We start from the raw sequence: 23746 nt of genomic DNA on the forward strand, positions 1-23746 counted from the left end.
AGTTGGGAGTGCCTGGCTGGCTCAACCACAGAGTGTACAACTCTTGATCTTGGGGTTGTGAGTTCAAACCCCACACTGGGTGTAGAGCTTACTTTAAAAAAATAAAAGAAAAAAGAAGGGAGTGCCTGTGTGGCTCAATTGGTTAAGCATCTGACTTTTGATATTGGCTTAGGTCATGATCTCAGGGTCTTGAGTTTGAGTTCCTAGTCTGGCTTCAGTCTCAGCGAGGAGTCTACTTGAGATTCTCTCTCTCCCTCTCCTTCTGTCCTTCCCCCTAGTTCCTATTCTTTTTCTCTCAAAAGAAAGGAAATAAAGAAAGAAAAGGGCCAAAGTGTTGGAGCCTGCTGGACACAGGTTCCAATCCTATCACTATGAAGTTCAGAAGGAGAACATTCAAAGTACTCAGTTCCTAACAATGTTGTTTATTGTACTATAAGAACATTTTAAAAAGTGAAACTAAGTAGAGAATATTATTCTTGAACCCTTGCTAAGTATATGCAGTAGGCAAGAGTAAGCTGCTTACTATGCCCAGAGATTCTATCATTTTTGTAAGAGAAGGCAGTGGTGGGCAGCCCCTCCTTTCCTTGCTAACTTCCCCTTGTTGCATTTTGATCTTGAGATTGGTGGATGTCTTCCTGTATCCTCAAAGGACTTATGGTTTAGTGGACACTGAGAGTAGCATCCACTTGTTCCTGCAGAGATTGGAAACAAGGGGCTTATTGGCCATCTCGCTCAAAAGGCCCTAGACAGAGAGAAGGAGAAGGAGGAAGTCAAGAGATTTGGGAGTTGGAAGGAGATGAGTACTCTCTGTATCTGCCTGGCAGAGGAAAAGCTCCTAAGTGCAGAAAACATAATGACTGCCTTTGTTTGCTGGAAGGTTGCTGGTGTCTTTGGTTTTCAAGTTTTAGCTTGCTTCATAGAAGCAGGCAGAAAGCAAGAGATGCTGGATTCCCTTGAGTCCAGCAATTTGTAATGCCATGATATTAAAAAATTATTTTAATTTGTTGGAATGCAAATTCAAGAGGAAAATGTGGGATTGTTGCATAAATGGGTGGTATTTTTAAGCCTAATAAGTCAAAAGCATTGTAACTTTGTAAGAAAACCACAAAATGTGAAACATTCTCATGCTATTAACCTAGCAAAGTTATCTTAATCATGTAACGTGCACTCAAAATATTGCAAACATTTATCCTCCTCCATTTTGCCTTTATAAGTGGGGGAGGGTAAATAAAAAGATTTTTCCTCCTCTTTTGCATTAAAAAATTTTAGGAGCTACCTTTGTGTAATTGATTATCATATGGGGGTAAATGCTTGGATTCTGCTTTGGTTGGGATGCCATCTCTACCTTTTATTAGCAAGCCCCTCCTCCTCACAAGGATGTGGTTTCTTATAAAATGGGGGTTCTTGAGAAGATTAAGTGAGTGGATATGTGAAGTCCTTGGCAATGGGAACATTCTATAATTATAATCCATTTTTCTTCTTACATGCCTTCAGTTTATCATCACCAACATTTTCTGAGGAAGATAGAGCAGGAGTCATTAGTGTCCTTGCAAGGAATAGAAAACTCACAATGACAGAGCCCGTCGGCTGGGATCACATATTTAGTAAATGCGATTCAGATTTAAGTGTTCTGGTTTTCCACTGCATCTCCCGTGATATCAGGAAATTATATGTTTCTTATCTTCTCTTTAATGCTCCGGGAGTGAATTAAGCTCACCTGTTGACTGAATAGACCTACTTCAAATATGTATTTATTGATTGAATAGAATAACTAAGAAGCAGGTATTATCTACAGTAGTGTTTGGTCAACATTCCCTGATATGATATCACAGACATTCAAGCATTTTATAAGAATATTTTTCCTTTTGAGAGCAACCAAGTGTTTTATTATTTTTCAGGTTAGATTAAACAAAGACAATAGGTGCGTGAACCCCTACTATTGCCAAATTCACCAACTAAGTGCAAACAGGCTCACATGCCCGATGCTAGAACACAAAGCCACATTGCAAATGATGCAGTCATTGAAAATGAAGCATTTGCATAATCTGAAAGTATGATTAATCTTACAAGAGATTGATTTCCATATCTTTTGTCCATAACATGGCTATCCTGCCTTTTCATCAAAACACTAAAGCCTGAATCAGCCTTCCTTCTGGGGCCTGAACAACAGCATCTATGGCAGGAAAGAAAATCTAGAAAGACATTTCTTCACTTTGTGGAAGTGTCTGCTTGGAAGCCCCAGAGCTGAGAGGAGGAGGAGGTGATGGTGAATCTGGAGGGAGAGAGGGAAGTAGGTGGAGCTGGTAGCAGCATGGAAGGGTGAAGCTGAGGAGCAAGTGCTGCTTAGGGCACAGTGCTTGTTAGGAATAGATGAAGTTGCTATAAGGACAGCTTGCTCTATTTCTTTTAAGTTTGTTTGTTTATAAGTAGGCTTCATGCCCAACGTGGAGCCCAACACAGCACCTGAACTCACGACCCTGAGATCAAGACCTGAGCTGAGCTAGAGAGTCTAACACTTAAACAACTGAGCCACCCTCGTTCTCCTTTTTTCCTTTAAGTTTTAAGAAAATATTTCTAAGTTGATTTCACAGAATTTTATCACTGGGGGAGAAAGTTTAGAACTTATTTGCCATTTCCCTCCACCTTTTATGGTAGATCAAGACCCAGAAGGATCAGCAGTTCCCCCGATGTCACAGTGCAAATTCCACATAACCAAGTCAAGACTAGGTCTTTGGACTCCCTTCTGGATACAGCAATAGCTTACTGCTGAGTCCTGCACCTGATACATTGTCAATATTCCACAAATATTGGAAGGAGAGAAGAGCAGGAGGGAAGAAAGGAAGAAAGGAAGGAAGGAGAGAGGGAGGGAGGGAGGAAGGCTCCATCTCCCATACTTTACATTTGTGAACCCCATTTTTGTATCCCGGAATAAGAAAAAGGCAAAATAGATTGTGGTGGGCTTTGTAGTTGGGCACAAAGATTTAGAAAGCCAAGATTTTAGTTATGGTACAGATTGAGAAACATCAGAAAAATGACTCCACTTCTTTTTTTATTTTTCCGTTTACTTGAGGGGCCATCTTTCGGCATTGATGTGTCTGATCAGAGGGTCAGGCTCTGAGGCCAGCCACAAGATGAAGGCCACAGATAAGCAAAACTACCCTTGAAACTCTCCTAGGGAGGTGCCATGCCAGAGGTTGTGTACTGCTTTTCAGCCAGTACCTGCCCCCATATGCACACCGCCGTACCCCAACCATCTCTCTCTATTTCTTGTATAATCAAACTTACCAAAGTTAAATGCGTGTAAAATTCGACTCCACTGTCCTACCTAGTCCACAGGGAAGACTGAACTAAGTACCAATAAAATATTCTAGAATCAAGATCTATATGAAATGTATTTCATTAATTTGGTGGAGCTTCTTAGTTAAGAGATGGCTCAACTCTAGAATCAGATTTTTTTTTTTAATTTTTTTTTTGCTGTGTAGGCTACAAGAAAAGGAAGCTTTTGTATGAATATCCCTGGGAAAAGGAGAATGAATTTGATGACAATTGAATTTAGAGAAATTTAAATGCAAAAGGAAATCAATCTCCACTACCCTTGCCCTCCTCTCCCCCTCCCTTAAAAAACAAAAACAAAATTCCTGGTTTTCTCATACTTCCTCTTGAAGATTTGATTTAGGCATCAAAGCCTTCTATGGCCACCGGTTTCCTCAATGGGCTGCTCGTTGCTGTTTCTACATCCTCTCTGTCTCCCTTCCTTTTCCTCCTCCCCACCTCTACCTCAAAATCACCTTCCCACTTTTGTTTATGTTGCCACCTCGCAGTGGGCACAGACTACGGTCTTATGGAGGCCTTCGTGAAAATTTATTAAAAATGAATCAACTCCTGGAGACATTACAGAGGACTTTGGACAGGGACCCAGCTGATTTCCTGGAGGAATACCTGGGGAATAATTGTTTTGGCTCCGAAAGGATGATATTTTAAGTTGTTATATATTTGCTGATCTTGGGGAGATTGTTGGAACCATCCAGCATGCACAGGAAGCTTGGGCTCTTGGCCCAGTCAGCTCAGAGTCTAAATATTTGGAGGATGAATACTTGGAAGTGCATTTAAACATTTAAAGCATTTTATTTGTTTTTCCAGTAAGTCTCATTGTTAGTGTGATATCATTCTGCAGTAAGACTCTATCTGCTGAAGGCCTAGCTAGGCCTCCTGACAAGTCCAGACCTAGGATTCACCTCAAGTCTTGGCTCAAAGTCACAGGTGTAGGTCTACTGGCTAACATCCACACCACTGAAGTGGGTTGTTATTACAGTCATTCACTGTTGATGCCCATGTTCTAAAGTCATGCTAAGGTTCTGACCCAACTCTTCAGTGCAACCCAAGAATGGAACTTGCACACACATGAGCTCGCAGGCACGCACACGTGCACCATTTTCCAAACCAAACGCTGCAGTGCTTCCTTTCTTTTGTCAGTACTGGATCTTTACTGTTATTGCCAACCTTCAGCTCGACCCTGATGATGACTTGTGGTCAGTTTTCTTCCCCAGCTTCCCGGGCAACGTACCTTTGGGCTGGTATATGCCTAGAGAAGACAAATTAATATGAACACATTAGATTATGTAAAACATAATTAGAAAAGTAAATTTGCTATAAAAGCAGACTGTGTGTTTATAGAACTCTGAATCAATTATAAGCAATTGGAGGATTTTCCATGTTTTTTAGACCCACAGGTATACTCTAGAACCTGAATTATATGAATTGCTTGCCTATCCCAATTGAACTATCTAGATAGTTGCTAAATATCTACTTTGCTACACCACAGAGTCACAAGTTCTTGTTGTCTCAACAGAATGGGAATGAGTATCGAGTTCATTTCTGAAATTCGTAGTAGAAAGGGGTGGGTGGGGTGAGTATGGGTGTGCGCCTGGCCTGGTAATTGCCATGGTAAGGTGTCCTAGACGACATGATCATAACCCTCTTGATAGAATTGGGGATGTGATAGCAACAGTAAAAATTATATTAAACTCAGCTTGATGCCAGACTATCAGCCTCCAATAAACAAAGGACAAGAGAAACATCTCTAAAGAGACTAACTTGTGAATCAAGGAAACAAAACAGGCCAGAGAGGTGCTTGCTTGAAGAGACAATGCTTTCACTTCTTTGCAAAAGCTTTGCCTGACCTAATTAAAATGCCCAATGTAATTAAAAATCTAACCATAATCCCTCTGGAAGCCTCTTGCTCTCCCTCTTTCCACTGTTAAGATGCTCAGTTGGCACCCCCCTCTAGCTGAAAACTTATTGAACCAGAGTCCATTTGAGCACACACACATAATGCCTAGCCTGCTGAGTTGGAGCAAGGACACTAGTGATTTGTCCAGTGGATGGTGGTGTCTCGCTCAGCATTGATGTATGACATGGATTAGTACGGAGTGGCCATCTGCTGTTGGGGAGGGCGGTAGACCAAATCTGTTTCACTGTGGCAGATGATTCCCCAGTGCTGGCCAGCTGGCTTAGAGGGGACAAAGTTGGACAGGGCAAGTGATGCCCCAGCAACCCTCCGGGGATATAATTCAAGGGCCTCTCCCTTATGTGCCTGTATTTATTTCTGTCTTCTTGACTCATACACATACACTGTAGAGCTGACATGAAACAACATAGTTTGGAACATGGAGAAGAGAGAAGTGGCACATGTCCACCGTGAAGGCTAAAATTTGTTGGTCTTAGTATGAGAGATAACTTTGAGTTTCCTGGTAGCCTGGGCAAAAAGAGGAGAACTGATAAGTCACATAGTTCACGTTCTTTGAGAAAAGAAGCAAATCAGTTTCTTGGAAGAAATAAAGCTGCTTACCCCAGTTGTCAAATCTGTTTTTTCATGTTTGACTTGATAGGGAGGAGAAACTGAGTTTTTTAGGGCATATATAACAAAACAGCAAACTGCTAAAATGCTTGGCCTTTCGACAGGGAGAGGACCGGAACATTGACCCCCCTCACTCAGCAGTTCTCTGAGACTGGCAGATTTAACTTTGCCTCTTGACACTTGCCTCTTAAACACTATGTCAAAGAAATATCTGCACCCCCATGTTCATTGCAGCCTAATTTTTTAAAACGTGTTTTTCAAAAACAAATTTAACACAGCAATTAAAACCAATTCTGGAATGTCTTCATATTTGAAACACAGGGCAGTTACTTTTCTCTGCATTGTTAGGCAAAAACAAAAAAATAAAAACATTTGTTTCTACATAGGATGGAGGACAATCAAGAGAAATAGTTTATTTTTTTAAATAGAAATATTTTCTAATTTATTCTTCACTGACTACATACATATATACTTCCTTGCACAAACTCATGTTCACCAAAAAAAATGCTCCCCCCCTCAATAAAGACAAAACAATAACAAAATAATCCTTTAAGTCACACTACACTTTGTATTTAAGCAAACAAAGATCCTGGAAGTAAGTGCAAAATGTAAAATTAATTGAGGGACACCTGGATGGTTCAGTTGGTTAAGTGGCCCCCTTCGGCCCAGGTCATGATCTTGGGGTCACAGGATCATCGAGCTCCCTGCTCAGTGGGAACTCTGCTTCTCCCCTCTGCCCTTAGCCCCACTCGTGCTGTCTCTCTCTCTCTCCAGTACATAAAATCTTTTAAAAAAGTAAAGTTAATGGAGAGAAAAATGGTGAACAAACAGCATTATTAATATACAAAATATTCCTATTACATAGTGTTAATAGATGATATTCTCTGCTTCTCTAGCACTTTTTGAAATCATATTTAGTGACAGCATTATTTATAGTTGCCAAGACATGGAAACAATATAAGTGCCCATCAATGGATGAACGGATGAAGAAGATATGGTGTCTATACACAATGGAATATTATTCTGCCATGAGAAAGAAGGAAATCCTGCTATTTGTGACAACATGGATGAGATCTTGAGGGCATCATGCTAAGTGAGATAAGTCAGACAGAGAAAGACAAATACTGTTTGATCTTACTTATATGTGAATCAAAAGGAAAGGAAGGAAGGATAAAAGACAGGAAGGAAGGGAGGGAGGGAGGCAGGGAAGGAGATAAAAGAGAAAGAAAAAAACCTCAACTTATAGTAAAAGAGATCAGATTTGTGGTTACTAAAAGCAGGGGATGATGAGTGGGGGGATTGGAGGAAGGTGGTCAAAAGATAGAACTTTTAGTTATAAGATAAATAAGTACTAGGGATGGGGTGTACTACATGATGACTACAGTTATCATCACTCTATGGTAGATAGGGAAGTAGATAATAGAGTCAATCCTGAGAGTTGTCATCTCAAGGGAAAAAAAGTGTTTTTTCTTTCTTTCTTTCTTTCTTTCTTTCTTTCTTTCTTTCTTTCTTTCTTTCTTTCTTTTTTTTTTTTTTGTATCTGTATGAGATGATCAATGTTAACTAAACTTATCGTGGTTATCACTTCACAATATATGTCAGGCAATCATGCCATACACCTTGACCTTATACAGTGCTGTATGTCTAGTATGTACCAATAAAACTGGGGAAAAAAAACCCTCGTAGAATCATAACTTTTCCCTTTTTGTCTCTGTATCTATCTGTATTTTCTAATATTTTCCCACAATGAACATGGATGCTATTGTCATGCAAACATGCTGGTTCTGGGTTGTCTCGGACCTGAGATCCTTTCCTTGCTCTTTCTCTGCTGGCTCTGTATGCAGGGCACCTGACCCTCCAGACCCCTTGTCAGTGGGCTCCTAACTGGGTCTGGCCAGTGGTGGGAGTGTGGAGAGCAGGAGAAAGGGGGAGTCAGTATGTTTCTCCCTCTCCCTTTCCCTCTTCACTGGGGTGGCATCTCTGGCAGCTGCTGCCTCCCTTCTTTGGCTCCAGCTCTCACCGGAAGCCTGCCATAGTTCTGGCTTCCTCTGGGCCATCCCGGGCTCTGGGCTTGGGTAGCATCACCTCCTCCTTTTGTCCCTCCAGCTTAGGAATGGCAGCAACTTCCTGCTGTGGCTAGTCTCTGGATTGCCTCACAATCCCTTGTTTGGCTTCTAACTTTCTTTCATTTTATTGCATTAGATTTCCTTTGTTTTAAATATTCAAGGTGGTTTCTGTCTTCCTAGCTGGTCCCTGACATAAAGAAACAAAAATGTGTTTGAAGCACAAATGAATCAGGCAAAAGAAGGTAGGAGAATGTGAGTTGGAGAAGGAGCCCAAGAAGCCAAAGACTCCACAGATAGTGACAGCACACGGAGAGGAATGTCCGATCTTGATGTGTACCAGTTGGAAAGAACTTCTGGTCACCTAAGGACCTGTTTCCAGGCACATTCACACGCACAAAAATAGCAGTTTTACTTAGAGTTGTCTGCTCCAGGAGTAAAGGATAACAGTACACAAGATCCAGAAAAAGACCCCAAAGCCCAAAAGCAAGCAAACCCAAAGGATTCAGAGTCCTAAGTCATGAATTCAAGTCCTGACATGTCACAGATACTGTGGTTGACTCTGTAGCATGAGTCCCTCCCACATGACAGAGCAGCCGTGGAGTTTGAAGGAGACTGACCCAAACCCAAGCTTCTAGACAGTGGCCTCCATTGACATGGTCACTGGTTCATGCAGGGATCTCCCAGTCCTGAGCTAATCAGTACTTGACATTCCTTTGGCCCCTGGTGATAACAGTGAAGCCTGGTACTCATATTTGGTGGTAGGAGAAAGAAGTCCTTTCTTTCTCTTAGATAGTGTGATGGGTCCTGAAACTGCTTCAACAAGTGCTATGAAATGAAAAAAGAGCCTGAGAATAAAGCTGACACACACAAAAAGTATAAATCCAAGACACAATAAAACAGGGCTGGATTTCTTTTTTCTTTTCTTTTTTTAAAGATTTTATTTATTTATTCATGAGAGACACAGAGAGAGAGGCAGAGACACAGGCAGAAGGAGAAGCAGGCTCCCTGCAGGAAGTCCAATGGGGGACTTGATCCTGGGACCCTGGGCCAAAGGCCGACCCTCAACTGCTGAGCCACCCAGGCATCCCAGGGCTGGATTTCTGACCAAACTGTGCCTGAAGCCCACTGCCCCCCTAGACTTTTTCTGTTACAGGAGTTCCTACATTTCCTTTATTTACTGTTTCATACATTTTAATTTGAGTTTTCTGTTACTTGCAGCCCAAAGCATGCTAGTTGATAAATAGAAATGTTGTCTTGTTGTCCGTGTGTCCTTAGACTAGTCGTTTGATCTTTCTGGTTCTCAGTCTTCTTGTTTATAAAATGGAGCTATAAGACAATTTACCTTAAGGAATTTTTGTGAGGATCAAATGAGATAATAAATGAGAAAGTGCTTTGTAAATTGTAAGCAGTTATTTCAATCTTTTTATTATCACACATATAATTTATTTCAATTGTTAATGCACATTTATATCTCTGTAACATACACAGAACTTATTTAATCAAGCCTATAGTTCTATAATACCTGCTTTATTGCTGTATCATGAGTGTTCATCGGGGTTAATCAGCAATAACCATTATTTCACTCGGTACAGCTCTAATATTTTACTTTTGAAGTCCTGGGTGACCTAGGTAAGCTTGAAAGGGTTTACCTCCAAACTCTCAGCCAAGTGGATATAAATTGAGTAACCCTTTATGTGACCACTCATAACTTGTAAAATGCATGTTCTGGAGCAGCCTGTGCAAGTGGGCATGTGACATTCCTCTCACTGAGTGAAAGTTTGGGTGCATCCAGGTGGTCAGTTCTTGCCCTTGCATTTTCTTGAAGTTGTTGCCCTGAGGGTGTTTGGGAACCTGAAAGGGTAGTCTGGGCATGAACCTTTAAAAGAGCTATAAAACTAAGAACTCCCAGAGAAGCATCACATAGTATTTAGATTTTTATAAGAATAAAATATGAAGGGCAATTCATTGATCAAGACTAATTAGATAAGGTCTCTAACAATTAGGGCAATGAAAATAAAAGTACAAGAGAGGTATGTTTATGTATGATTTTCCTCCAGTAACTGGCATATTTTAGAACAGGACCTGGTATGGCCTTGAGAACCCGTGGCAGGTCAGGGCAGGTAGGAAGCGATGGGGACTGAGAACTTGACCGTCCCACGGGGCTGGGGCAAGCCCAGGGTACAGGAGCTACAAGTCAGACCTTGGTCCTTGTCACCTAGCGAGGCTGGTGCACCTCCCAAACCGACTTCCAGCTCTCCCTTCTCTGTCTGCCCTGCCACTGAGCTGGCTCAGGTTCCCATCATGTTTCACCTTCTACTAGTCTCTCCACCCCTAGGCTCACCCCCTCACTGCCCCCAGCTCACCTCTGTTCATCTTCCTTCCTGCTAGAATGTTAAGTCATTTTTAAAAAGCATACTGTGCTGCCCCCACTCCCTTTCTCCTTCCCTTAAAACTTTCACTGGCTCCCTATAGCTCATCCTATGAAGCCCAAGCTCCTTAGCATGGCAAGACATTTGTGGGGTGTGATTCCTCTTAACAACCAACCCAGCTGCTGTCCCACCACCCTTTCTCTCACTCCCCAGCTTTCCTCCAAACTGAGTCAGAGACCTCAGACAGCTCTTCGAGGCCAGGGGTTATCCTGTTTTTATAGTCCTGCAATACTTGAGTTTGTTAAAAAATACAGTTTCCTGGGCTGCATCCTTACCGGATTATGATCTAGAGGACTGCCAGGTTGGAGAATCTGAAATTTTGCAAGAACTTTGGCCAAGTCAAGTTCAGGTGGCTCAGGCTGCCTTAGGAGAACCACAATATGATAACCCGTATCCCATGGTAGTCCACTCCTTCCCTCTCACGTCTGCCTCTGACTAGAAGTTGCTGGAGGAGCAAGCTTCAGGTCTTTTCAGCTGTGTCTCCCTAGGACCTGGCACGGTACTCAGCATGCACTAAGCTCTTGTGTGTTAGGTGAATAAATGAATCCCAACAGAGCCAGTATCTTGAAAATAAGGCAGGGATAGGAGTCAGGGATCAGGGCCCTCAGCACGGGGGCCTGGAGAGCAGTAAGTAGTTTAGGGCTGAGAAATGTTGGAGATGCAAGGGAGCATTGGAGGAGTTGTCAATAAAGACACTTGTCACTGGGCACCAGGTGGAAGGAGGATCCTGCTCAGTGGGGGTCACAGGGAGAGGGTTAACAGTGGGAAGGAGACTGGGACTCAGCCTGAGAGGAGCCTGGGACAACTGGGCTATACAACCAGGCTGGGAGAGCATGGCTCAGTTCAGAGTTCCAAGTTATTGCTCTAGAAAGCAGCTGTTGCCAATTTTACCTTCAAATTACTTTTACCTGGAGCAGTGTTTTTGGAACCACACAAGCAAACAAAAGTCCGATTTTCGCGTTCCAACCCAGAGTCCCCGAGTGAGACTCTGGATATGTGCAAAGGGGACAGCAGGAGTCCTGCAACTGTCATCATGTGTACAAGGATATCCCCCCATAATCACACTGGTTGTTGCCCACTGGGCCATTTCTATTTAGAGAATCATGGGGCTCCTGGGTGGCTCAGTCAGGTTAAGCACCTGCCTTTGGCTCAGGTCATGATGCCAGAGTCCTTGGATGGAGCCCCATGTTGGGCTCCCTGCTCAGTGAAAAGTCTGCTCCTATTTCTTTCTCTCACAAGTAAAATCTTTAAAAAAAAAAATCACATTTGTTTTTTGTTTTAGCTCCAGGAAACATTTTCTATTATTATTTCTTCGGTTACTTCTTTAGCTCTGTCTCTCAGTTCTCTTTGTCTGTAACTTCTATTAGATGGATGGTGGAATTTCTGGGTATAACTTCTACAGTCCCCTAACTTTTAATATTTCCATTTCTTTTTTCTTTAGTATAGTGTCCTGGAACAATGTCTCAGCCTACTCTGCTAGCGAAGGGCTGCATTCTGCTGTGTCTGTGCTGTTATTCAGCACGTCTATGGAGATTTATGTTTCTATGACTGTATTACTCACTTCCAAGATCTCTAAATACTGAACGTCACAACAGACTTCTTGCTTAGGGAACACAGTGTCATCATTTAATTCTTGAGAACATTCCACATATAGTACTTCTTTTGAGATTTTCTTCTGTTTCTTTTATTTATATTGTTTCTTCAGATATTGGCTTTTTGATTTGTTTAGTTTGGTTTTCCTTTCATAATTTGAGTCTTCCTTAAATATTTGGTGATTCTGGGCTCTGCACTGATTTTTGTATTTGATAATGTTTTTTCTTCTAGATTAGGGCCAGTAAATTGTGACCCATGGTCCAAATCTGGTGACTGTTTATTTTGAAAATGAAGTTTTTTTGGAACACAGACATGCTCATTCATTTCCATATCATCTATGACTGCTTTCATGCCAGGATGGCAGCAGCACCAAGTAGCCCACAAAGCCTGGAGTATAATCAGTTTCCTTACAAAAAAAAAAGTTTGCCAGCACTGCTGGATCTAGCCATCACTTTACAGGAAACAGCGCAGAGAGGAGCATGGCGATCAATGTTGATACCTCAACCAAAGCAGACTATAAGTTATTCTATAAGACAAACACTCAGCTTCTTCACAAACAGATAAAAAGAAAAAAGGAAATGAATGTGGGTTAAATAATATTTAAACTATCAGCCAAAAGCAAAGTGTGACCCTTGCCTGGATACTCATTGAAATAGGTGAACCATAAAAAGCAGATTTTTTTTTTTTTTTAAAGCAGATTTTGAAACAGTGGAGGGAGAACAGAACATGAACTAGCATTTCTGATTTTTTACTGATAAGACACAAATGACCTTACCACTTAGTGATGTAGAACAATAACCAGGTTATGTTCACAGGTTCTGTGGGTCAGAAATTTGGATAAATTTGGAAGCCTTGAAAGGCTGGGCTCAGCTGGAAATGTTGAATGAACACCTACAGATGGTCCCTTGTGTGGCTGAATTCTGAGAGGGGCCATTAGAGAGAGAGTTTCTGAAGAGTAAACACTGCAAGAAGGTCAGGTAGGAGTTAGAGACCTTTCTGACCTGGCCTTCAGAGGCAGGCAGCATTTCTGTGCTCACATTCCATTGCTGCAGTGAATGATGAAATCCCACCCAGAGTCAAGAGGAGGGGATTTAGACTTTACCTCTTGATGCGGGGCATGGTGAGCTCATTCTAAAGAAGATGGGAGATGTTGCTGCAATCATTTTTGGAAAATACAATCTGCCACAACTGACTGTCAGATGATATTAATAAATCATTGTTTTTTTTTTTCTCAGGTATGGTAATGTCTCATGGATTTGTTTTTTAAAAAGTCCTTCGGGCACCTGGGTGGTTTCGGCTCAGGTCATGGTCTCAGGGTCCTGAGATCCAGTCCCCCATCTGGCTCTGCACTCGGCAGGGAGTCTGCTTGGGATTCTCTCCCCACCCCCCACCCCGCCCCACCTGCCCCTCCCTGCAAGCCCTTGCACTATCTTTAAAATAAATAAATCCTTAAAAAAATAAAAAAAATAAATAGTCCTTTATGTGTTAGAGTCACATTCAGTATTTGTGAGTGAAATGATGTAGTACTTGAGATTTGCTTTAAAATACCCCAGAAAAAAATGAACGGTCTTGGTGGTGGTGATGATGGCATACATAAAACAGGAATGATGGAATGTTGGTAGTTTTCAACCTGGGCACTGAGTTCAGGTTGTTTGTAATATTCTCTGTCATTTGTATATGTTTGAAATTCTCTTATGTGAAAAAAAGGAAGAGAAATCTGGTTTTGCCTGTTACTGGTGTTCTTTCTACCTTCAGCAGATGTAGGTGAGTCACACAGTCTTGGTACTGAGGCGGGTGGGGGCGGGGGTTGGGAGACACCAGTCACTCTTCTCCAGGTCTAGGGGCTCCCTGTTCTTTCTGGGAGTTGCCACCGCCCCGAGGCATTTTCCTGCCTCTTTCTTCTAAGTCCTTACACTCACTGTTCTCGCCTGAGGCAGACAGTCCAACAGGCCTACTTCTTGGCACAGTTTGGTGGTAGGACGGACCTACCAGCCTGATGACCTGGATTGGGTTATTATAATCTCCCCATGACTGCCCCAAGGCTCCCTCCTGTTCACTGTATCTGCTTCCTGTGTTTGGAGAGCAGGATGAGCCGCTCCTACAGGTCCACCAGTCTCCCCTGAACATAGTTTCAGATGTAATTTGCTTTGTCAATGTAGTCTTCTCTGCTTTCCTTACTTCAAGGGTTACTTACAATTTCTAATTTGATGGTAGCATGCTTTGCATAGCATTACTAAGGTTTGAACTGACCTCCTCCCAAATCTCCCCACCTCCCTAAAATCCCCACTTATCTGTCATGTTTTAGAGACGTTGGTTGGAATGGAAATATATTCATGAGCATGAATTGGCCATTTTGATTCAGTAAGATTTTTCAATGCATTATAACTGAACAATATATATATAATTTTGTATCTTGTGGGTTTTAAAATCCTACATTAGAACTAATTATTTTCCATTTATTAAAGACTACTTGTAATAATAATTATTCATAATTTTGTCACATCCTATATGTATCTTGTAATTTATAATTTCTGAATATTTATATTCAAAGCATTTCCAACTTTTTGATATTAAGTATAATGACTAGGATAAACATCTTTGCTTCAATGTTTACTCTCAATATTAATTTTATTTCCTTTGAATAAGTTCTCATACATGAAATTACAGTGAAAGAACATGATCTTTTTTTAAAAAAGGTTTTATTTATTTATTTGAGAGAGAAAGAGCACAGGAGTGGTGGTGGGGAGGGGCAGAGGAGAAATAGACTCCTTGCTGAGCAGGGGGCCCAAGCAGGGCTCAATCTCAGGATCCTGAGATCATGAACTGAGCCGAAAGTGGATGCTTAACTGATTGAGCCACCCAGGCACCCCGAAAGAACATGATCTTTAAAATGAATTTTGATATCTATTGCTAAATTTTCTTCAGATTATTTCTGTTCACTTATGGTTTTCCTTGCTGCTGTCAGCAATGCAGGAATATCCATTTCATCCGTTATTAATTTTTAGAATTGTTTTAATCTTTGCCAACTTCATAAGTATTGAATGATATCTCATTCTTTATGCTCTTGTTTTCCCCAACAAATTTCAGAATAATTTTACTAAATATAGAGAAATAGAAAGAGAGAGAGAGAGAGAGAGAGAGAAGGAGGAGAAAGAAGAGAAGACCAAAAAAACCTAAGAATTCTTATTCCATTAGGACTTTTATTGGATTAAAAAAAAAAAACCCAAAGTACTTAAAAATGACATACATAATACTAAAAATAAAATTGATTTAGGAAATCAAACAAATCAAAAGTATATAGGGAGGAAAGATAGTTATTAATTTTCTCTTTATCCCCCCCCCCCAGATACAAAATTTTGGGTTTTTTTTTTAAATCCTTATAAATTTTTATTTATATTTGTAGACAAACATAATTTTTGTTAAATTGACTGTTTTGCTTCTTTTTTTTTCTATTCTTGCTTTGAAAATTAAACATACGATCTCTATTTCTCTAATAGTTATTCTTAAAAATGTACTTATTAAACATATCAGTATCTAGAAATAAACCATGGCATATCCTTTCCAAATAATAAGACAAAGCTTAGGTAATTTTTCTTTTTCTTTTTTCTTCATTTCCAACCATAAGAAAATCATCTGGGATTTTTAAAAAAGATTTTATTTATTTATTTTAGAGAGAGAGAGAGAGAAAGAGAGAAAGAGCATGAGTGAGGGGAGGGGCAGAGGAAGAGGGAGAGAGAGAAACTCAAGTAGACTCCACACTGAGTGCAGAGCCTGACACGGAGCTCAATCTCATGATCCTAGGATCATAACCAGAGCTGAAGTCAAGAGTTGGACACTTAGCCAACTGAGCCACCCAGATACCCCTCATCTGGGATTTTAATTTAAGATTTTCATTAATTTTTTTACATTGCTTATCACAATTATTTAAACTTAATTACCCATCTTTCTACATAAAGTTTTTGGTGCCCTTGTTTTTTTTCCTTCTTTCCTAACAAATTTTATTTTTCTGAAGTATGTTATTTTTATTTATTTATTTATTTTTAAGATTTTATTTTAAAGTAATCTCTACCCCCAGCGTGGGGCCTGAACTCACAACTCTGAGATCAAGAGTCACATGCATTACTGACTGGGCCACCTGGGCACCCCATTTTGTAAGTGATTTTCTGAAAGGAGATAATAAACTTTTTGTATCCTTTCATGTTGAAAGTGTTTATTTTGTCCTCTCCATTCAAATGTTGGCTGATATAATTTTAGATTAAAAGTTCTTTTGTCTGAGACTTATGAAGATTTGCTCATCTATCAGTGTTCATTCACTAAATTTTTGCTTCTTTGTCTAATCTGCTGTTAAACCTATCAGGAGTTAAGAACTTGAGTTCTTAGTTTCAATCATTGTATTTTAAGTCCTATAATTTTTATTTATTTTATTTTCAAGTCTGAAGTGCTACTTTTATAGTTTACAGGCTTTTTTTGCCAAAATTTAAAGCTTATCTTTTATTTTTTGAAAATAGTAAACATTGTTTTATAGTCTGTATAATATCTATTAGAATCTGGAATATCTCTGTGTCTGTTACTGTTGTCTGTTATTTCTGCTGGTTCTTGCCCATAGTGTTTTGTCTTTTTTGTGTGACTTGTTATTCTTGATTGTGTTCTAAACATCTTTTTAAAAAATATATTTATTTATTTATTTATTTATTTATTTATTTATTTAGTGAGTGAGTGGGTGAGTGAGTGGAGGGAATGGCAGAGGGAGAGGGAGAGAAAGAATCTCAAGCAGACTCCATGCAGAATGTGAAGCCAGAAGTGGGGCTCAATCCCACGACCCTGAGATCATGATCTGAGCCAAAACCAAGAGTTGGACACTTAACTGCCTGAGCCACTCATGTGCCCTGTAAATGTCTTATTTTAAAAACTTGTAGAAATAATTTGAGGCCTGAAATAATGTTCTCTTCATCATGAGACCAGTTTTGCTTTTCTCTGCATAACAAACTGTCTGGGGTCACCTTAATCAAGTAAGTACTGGCTGAAATTTGTTTCCCCCATGGATGATGTGAAAATGGGGAAAAGACTGTATGAGGGCTGATTTACTTCCAGTTTGCCTTTACACCCAGGGGATAGTCCTTCAGGGTCCTAACTCAAAGTAGTGGTGGAAGATATATTTTATCAGAGACCTGGGATGACCCTGTTGGATTTTTTTTACTCCTCATCCCTGAGAGGCTTATCAGTAACACACTCATCCTCTCTGCCTTCTCTCTCTCTCTCTCTCTCTCATTTTTTCTGTATTGGCAAATGTCCTCCCCACAAAAGTAATGTCAACACCAGGTTCACTTCTCTGGATTCATGTCTTTTTCTGGATCTTGGTACTTGAAATAGAAGTTTCTCTTTCTGGAGTGTCTGGGTGGCTCCACTGGTTAAGCATCTGACTCTTTTTTTTTTTAGCATCTGACTCTTGATTTTGGCTCAGGTAGTAATCTCAGGGTCTTGAGATCAAGCCCCACGTCAGGCTCTGCACTCAGCAGGGAATCTGCTTGAGATTCTCTTCCTCCCTCTGCCCCTCCCTTGGTGTCTCTCTCTCATAAATACATCTTTAACAACAAAAAAAGAAGTTTTTCTTTCTGATAAACTCAAAACAAGCTCTATTTTGCCAAAAGAAAAATAAAATCTCCTTATGGCAACTCTTTATGAGAACTCTCTCTGCACCTTCAGTAAGAGTTTCGAAATCTGGATGATTAATAAAATCACTTGAGGAGCCTTTAAAATGATCCAGTCCTGGGAAGTGTGTACCTTGGTAGGTGAAGACTTTCTCAGGTTCTGTGACCACAAATGGTTTTAAGATAATCTCCAGACCCCACAATGTCCATGGATATTTCTTCCTAAGAAACCACTTGTGCTTAGGTACTCCCTTTCATGGAGCTCTTTTCCTACTAATAGCTACTAAAGCCAAACTAGCCAATTGAAGTATGCAGTCCTCCTGGCTTGAGTGATTTTAGTATATCAACATAACTGAATCAAGGATAATCAGAAGCCTGTGGGGGATTTTTTTTCAAGGGCCATCAGAAAGATTTGTACCTTCCACTGTGGTTACTGAGGCAGGGAGATGTGAGTCTTGTTTTGCTGATGGCTGCCTTGTCTTCTCTATAGAAAACCTACCTCAGAAATGAAGAAAAGAAGAGAGAAACATTTCTGACATTTTGATGAAGCCTCTGAACATTTTGCTGGATATTAGTTATATCCTTGGACTTAGTAGTTAAGTGAGCCAATACATAGTCTTTTTTTCAGGTTCAGCTAGTTTGTGTTGAGTTTGTATTACTTGCAAACAATGAATACTCTGTTTCTCCATTCTAGAGGGACTGATGTGACTAGGCAGGTTGTCAAGACAAAAACTCAGGGGAAGAAGGCAGATGCTTGACTGTGAAACCTGGGGTATCTGGCCTGGTAGGACCAGAAGCATGGAATTGGATTAGGGGCACATAAAATATGGTCAGTACCTGGGCTAACCATCCTTGTCCTGCACTCATAGAAGGTTTTAGTAATCAATTACAGCATTCTTTCCTACAGAGTCAAGACAAACCATGCACCCTTACTCTTCTTAACACACAGCTCCAGGCAACCACTACCACTGATTTGAATTTGTGTATATTTCTCATCCTCGATTTAATGCCTGAGGACTGAGATGCATTTGTCTAGGAACTAGGGGTTGAACTTGGAGGTTGGTCCAGTTTTATTTGGGATTTCCTCCTTGTGGATACTTTTGGAAGGTTGACTAGTCAATTTATTGTCAATTGTTTGTTATTGAATTCATAACAATTCATTTGTTATGAATATGAATTAATGGGAAATAATTACACTTTCTTTTTTATGGCATTTTCTTTTTTAAACATTTTAAGTATTTTACATGTAACTAACTGTAAATGATTCCTGAATTCATATCTTTCCATTGACTTCCTCATTTCTTTTAGCTGTTCAAGAGTAATGATATTTTCAGTTGGTTCTGAGCATTGTCAAATACTACTATTTTTGGAGTTGTTGCTCTGTCATTTAAGAGAAAGCCCAGGAGAACTTGGAGCTGACATAATGGCACGTCACTGGGCAGTTACAGATTTTCCTCTTGCAGTAGAACAATGCTTTCTTTTGCTAACTGCCTTAATTTCCTGCCTGTATCAATCAAAAATCAATGATAATTGTCTGTTATGTGGATTTTCATTTAACCTTTTACATTTAAGTTCAACATTTCTCTACAGCCAACAAACAGATATCCTACTCAAATGATTCAAGTGCAATTGCTAAGAGAATTTATAACAAAGAGTTTTATGGGCTTTAGCAATCATTCACAAAAGTCAAATACCATTTAAACCTTTACCTATTTCCAACTCTTCCTAAAATCCATTGCATATTACAAAAGGAATTCAAATTGTATTATTGTTGTAGAAATAGTAACCCTTTGTGGCTTCTATTTCTAAAGTCACCTTCTGGCCTAGGATAGCTACTGGAACATCAGTCACCACCACATCTGCATTCTAGGAAGTAAGAACTCACATACCAGTTCTATTTTATGCCTTTGGTTTGAAGTTAGTCACAAGGTCACATGAAGCTTCAGGGAAGGCTAGGATAGGTAGTCTTCATGCTGGGGAGCAGTGTGCTCAGCTGAAGCTCAGAAAGAGGAGAAAATAAATATGGAAAGTGGTTCAATAACAGTACGTATTAATGTCATATTTTCAGTTGCTTTTCCATTATTTTTGTGAATAGAAGAATCTTATATATTTATATATATAGTCCTATCATTGTTTTAAAAAATCAACTCAGAAGAGCATCATTAAAATGTTGCTTATTATTATACATTCAGTCATTTCACAAAACAAATTAGATCCCTGAATCTAAAACAAATAAAGCAGAAGCTTGGCATTATCAGCATTATCATTTGTCTGCTACACAGAGGTCAGTCCTGCCTTTAATACTAGCATGAGAAGAAGGTTTTGCTATTAAGGAATACTCTAACAGGCACGCTTTTATGGTGTCTTGGTAATTATATTCTTGCTTAACTATTGACTAGAAGCCATGAGAGAACAAGTTTCCTAGCTTCTGACTCTCTCCTTTATACTGTGCCAAAATCTAAGTTGGAATGTGTATAACTGTGAACATCCACTCATGCAATAAAAAATTCCAGGTACTGTTCTGGGTATCTCATTAGTAACCCTAATACTTTTATAATTCTATGCTCTTGTTTACTTGTCAAAGGTTTTACATGCATGCTATTGCTTTGATACTCATCCCTAAGAATATAAATGTACATTATCACGGAAGTCCTGAAGGAATGATGGAGCATTTTTTTTCCCATTTGACAAAGTATTTATTAAGCCCTCATTCTATTCTAGGCACTGGTTAGATATGCAGAGAGGAGATTCAATAAATAACATCTCTTTTTACTACCTAATATTGGGCCCTCAAGTTGAGCCGTCTTCACTGCCAGTCTCAGGCAACACTAAGGACCAGGTGACCAACACAGGGTCTGCCCCTATACAACCTGTGAGACAAAGGAAGCAGGTGATAGGCTGGACTGGGACAGACTTGCTTTACCTCCTATAGGAAGGCTGAGGTTATACCAAGGAGTGTGTCTCCCATGAAGGAAATGTCAGGATGAGTAAGAAGGTTCTCTCATCTGTCTCTGCCCTCACAGAGATCAATCATCAATCTAGAACCAAAGGGGAAGCTCCCCATGAGCCACAGAGGAAGTGTTTTCTGTCTCCCCAGCTTTTTACTTCATCATCCCCTAGTTCCTCTGATGATGGCAGAGTCTTCCTAGAAGCTGAAGTCACCTCTTCTGCCTTTAGGTACATCAGCTCTGTGGTTCACTCTACCTGTCAGCTGACTAGTCCCCTTCCACCATCCTTCTCCCCAGACACCTTCCAGTAAGATGACATTTTTGGTTTTGGATACTGAAATGTAGATAGAAGTTCCTGGGGGAGCCTGCCATTCTCAATCTACAAGGTAGAACCTTTCTAAAAGAGAAAAATATCTTTTTGGCCCTTTGTTCTTTTATTTTTCCTGCCTGGAAGGTGAAGATGGGGCCCAGAGAAGCGGTAGCCATCTTGCCATGAGAAGACAACACATTCAGAGATGAGAAAGGACTGCTTGCTAAGAATGTGGAACAGAACTGGAAAGTGCTTGCATTCCTGACAACACTGTGGAGTGCCTTTATGGGATCAGGACCAGATGTCTCAAGGATCCCCAAATGATATGTGATTCTTGCTGTGTGCTATGGTCTGAGTGTTTGTGTCCCCTAGATTCATATAACAAAATCCTAACCCCCAAGGTGATGGTATTACAGGTTGGGGCCTTTGGGAAATAAATAGGATTAGCATCCTTATAAAAAAGGTCCTAGAAATTTCTTTTGCCACTTTCCCCATGTGAGAACACAATGGAAAGACAGCCATCTATGAACTAGGATGCTTATCCTCACCAGATACTGAATCTTGGACTTCCCAGCCTCCATAACTAAGAAAAGAAAATTAATATCCATTCTTTATAAGGCACTTGGTATATGGTATTTCATCATAGCTGCTCAAAGGGGACTAAGGTACTATGTATCATAACCTCAAAGTACTGAATTTTGGTTATTAGCTATCCTTAATGTTGAAAATGTTCTTTTGGAGACAAGTGTTTGATTTGCCGTATTCCGACATCTAAGGCAAGTGAATGCTTAAAATATTGTTTAACTTTCTTTTTTAACACATATATTAATACATATTAAAAGTTAAATGAAAACGGGGGACATGGGGGCTGGAAGAGAAGTTGAAGAATAGATGTCTGTATCCAGCACTGCACTATTCCTCATGTCCATGCTTTAAGGGAACTCAGGGAGCTTCTAGTCTAGGGGTTCTCAGATTCAGTCATGAGGACTTCCTTGGGGATGCTTCTAGAGGGAAGCAGGGAAGTTGAGTACCAGTATCCAGCCCCATCCTGGTTGAACCAGGACACCTCCATTTTTACTTGTGTTCTTCCCTGGATTCCTTGTTACAATTAATCCATGTTGTCAAATGAAAGTCAAAACTACATGTTGAGTCAAAATTAAGTTTAAAAACCACTAATCTTTCCCAATACACTTATTTTATAAAAAAAAGAAGGTGACACCTAGCAAAGTTCAAACGACTTGATCAAGTGGCAGACAGTAATACCTCTCCTTTCTGTTCCCAGTATATTGTTATTCCTGCATGAATGCTTGATTTCCATAGATTATTAAAGAGGGAATTTCCTCCAAATGTTCATCTGTGTAAGACTGGATTTCTTTGGAACAGCTGCTTACTTAAAAGCCTCATTAATAGAAATGCCACAAGGCTATTAACTCTAGTCACAGTGAAAAAGGACATAATGCACCTGAAAATTCCAGAGGTAGATGGACTTTATGTTCTATTTGATCAGCGTTCTCATTCTGTACGTTCTGCTCACCGTAGACTAACTCAGTCTGATTCTTTACATGATAGTTGTCTGAGGGGCCAGGCATGAAGATCCTGAACAACCATGAAATAATCCTGACCTTTGTGATGATCAACCCACCTATGAACCAATAACTGTAGCAAACTGTCCTGGTTTCTAAGGACAGCTGCCTTGTCTTCTTGATGTGTGCTGAATGTTCTCTTTACCATGCCTGTGCTTATTCAGTTTAAAAATATCTCTTGAACTTAATTATCTTGTATGACCTAATGATGAATTTCCTTATTTTTTCCACCCTTCCTTTTCTGATCAAGTGTTATCTGAGGTGTTTACTTCCTGGTGCCTTATGATTATGGGGTTCCATATCATGTTTCTTTAGTGTTGGCTTCGTTTTTGACATTGTCCAACCTGAAAATCTGAGTGGAATTGCTCAGGGTTTGCAGCTTTCACCATCAAAGTGATCTGGAGAGTGTCTACTCTTTTTCTCTAATTGATGGGGTGGAGTTGATATTCTCTGTGCAGCATTTCTTGTCTGCGTTATGTAAGGTTGGAGTCTAGGCAAAGATGGCAAGTGCCATTGAGCTAAAGTTGCTGAGGGACACTAATGTCACTAGATCTCTCTGGCTTCACACACTGCATTTGCAGCCCTTCTACTTCCTTAGCCAGGAGTGGGGAATTGAGACTGGGATTTTGGGTTATGTCTCAGATTCTGAACTTTTTGGAACATCCCTGGGCTTTCTGTTTTGCCTGCCTGGATTGATTCATAACAAATCCCTTAAATCAAAATGACCTGCATCTTTGTTCCCAAGAATAAAAGAGAATAAAGCCAGCTTGGGGTAAAGGAGTCCCAAAACAAGAGTGGGGATGTTGAGGGGAGCAGAAAAAAAAAAAAAAAAGAATGAGAGTGAGACCTCATCAGAGGATTTAGGAGCAGAAGGCCTGGATCCTGAACAGAGTTCTTGCTCCCAAAGGTATATAATAGGAGGATAGGGGAGACAGTTGGGGGCTCCTTTGAGATTTTAAAGATTATCTCAGTCAAAAGATTTGTAATTTCATTTGCAGAGGTAGATGTAACTTCATTTGTAATTTTATTTGCAGAAAGTTAAAAGAAACAAATATATCAAAAGAAGAAAAATGCCATATGAGCGATGATTTTTATGGCAGTAGTATATATAACTGTACATAATACTACATCTGCTGTAATAGCAAAAATGAAAAGCATTTTAAATGTCCAAGGACAGGGAAACCACAAAATAAACCGAAAAATCAATACAACAAAATATTATGTATCCATTGTAAGAAACAGGCATGATGACTCTAGAATTGTGTTGGTCAATATCAGAGTCACTAGCCTCTAGTGAATGTCTAAATTTGTA

The 23746-nt window shown here is 40.0% G+C and overlaps 1 long non-coding RNA gene across 1 annotated transcript; it reads right to left on the bottom strand.

Annotated features, from left to right (window-relative positions):
- Nucleotides 1–4127: 4127 nt before the first annotated feature.
- LOC112653721 (uncharacterized) lies at nucleotides 4128–22429 on the bottom strand. Its single transcript, XR_003132442.1, has 5 exons — nucleotides 22314–22429; nucleotides 20370–20463; nucleotides 19483–19586; nucleotides 18012–18088; nucleotides 4128–4582 (listed from the first exon to the last, which is right to left on the bottom strand). It is a non-coding gene; the product is annotated as an uncharacterized LOC112653721 (long non-coding RNA).
- Between the last annotated feature and the right edge of the window lie 1317 nt (nucleotides 22430–23746).

Source organism: Canis lupus, chromosome 3, assembly GCF_003254725.2.
Source record: "Canis lupus dingo isolate Sandy chromosome 3, ASM325472v2, whole genome shotgun sequence".
Taxonomy (NCBI): domain Eukaryota; kingdom Metazoa; phylum Chordata; class Mammalia; order Carnivora; family Canidae; genus Canis; species Canis lupus.